This window comes from Benincasa hispida, chromosome 1 (genome assembly GCF_009727055.1).
Source record: "Benincasa hispida cultivar B227 chromosome 1, ASM972705v1, whole genome shotgun sequence".
In the NCBI taxonomy this organism is placed as follows: Eukaryota; Viridiplantae; Streptophyta; class Magnoliopsida; order Cucurbitales; family Cucurbitaceae; genus Benincasa; species Benincasa hispida.
Genome location: NC_052349.1, coordinates 44,197,831 through 44,199,295, shown reverse-complemented (window position 1 = coordinate 44,199,295; position 1,465 = coordinate 44,197,831).

Below are 1,465 nucleotides of genomic sequence, written 5' to 3'. Positions count from 1 at the left end.
ATTTAGATTCTTTAGATGACTCTCAAACACTTTAGCTAAGAGAGCCTTCATAAATGGATCAACAATATCGTGCTCCAAAGAGATCTTTGTGACGATCACATCTCCTCCTTGCACAATCTTTCGTATCAGGTGATACTTCCTTTTAGTATTTTTCCTCGTTTGTGGCTGTGAGACTCTTTAGAGTTGGCTACTGCCCTACTGTTGTCACAGTATAAGGTGATAGACATGTTCATGATTGGAACCACTTCCAAATCACTTAGGAACTTCCCAAGCCAAACTGCTTTCTTAGCTGCTTCACAAATAGTTACATATTCAGCCTCCATAGTGGAGTCTGTAATGTATCCTTGCTTGATGTTACGCCTAACTACAGCTCCCCCGTTCATGGTAAACACTAATCCTGACGTGGATTTCCTAGAACCCTTGTCAATTTGGAAATTAGAGTTGGTGTATCCCATAAAGATCAAATCCTTAGATCCATATACTAGCTTGTAGTCCCTCGTTCTCCTAACTCGAGGATGTTCTTAAGCGCAGTCCAATGGTCTAACCCTGGATTGGACTGGTATCTACTGGCTATTTTCACTGTATAACAAATGTTTGACTTAGTGCAGAGCATAACATACATTAAGTTGTCCACAACTGAGGAATAAGGAATATGTCTTATATCCTCAACTTCTTAAGGTGTCTTAGGACACACTATTTCTTAAACAAGTGAACCTATGTCTAAAAGGTAATAAGCCCTTCTTGGAGTTCTACATCGAAATCAAGACAACATTTTGTTGATATAGTTGCTTGAGATAAAGTCAGCATTTTGTTCTTACGATCCCTAATAATTTGGATCCCAAATACATATTGCACATCTCCCAAAGCATGTAGGATTATATCAACAACAACGGAAGTACAAGGATCATCTATGCACTCTAATTCACTAATTTTGGCAAAATATAAAACATGCTCTTGCAGAAAACAAGTGAGTTTCAAGACATACCTCTTATAGAACTTTTTCAAAGCTCCTTCTCTAGCTGCTATTTTCTCCGAATCTTATTGCAGACCACCTCAAGATCTTTCCCACTATTCTCTTGGTACTCTAGATTGAGTTGTGGGACTCAAAACAAGCTTGAATCAAGGGATGAAGGAGAATAGCTGACAACAGCAATCTTGTTGAAGAACCCTTTCTTCAACCCAAATTTTCTCTAAAATTCTCTCTTGATTGCATGCCCGAATTTTACTCCAAACTCTTCATTATATTGCAGATCAACATGCAAGGGAGAGAGTTGCATGAGTTGCAGCTCATGCTTGGAGTAAGACAAGGTAAGGTTGAATGCTTTTTGTGTGAGCAAGTTAGTAGATGGATAATGAAAAACCAAGTTTTTCCATTTTGTGTTTTGTTTTTCTATTTTCCAATTTTATCTCACAAATAAAAACTTGATTTTAAAATCCATTTTGATTTTAAAAACTAAAAAATCAA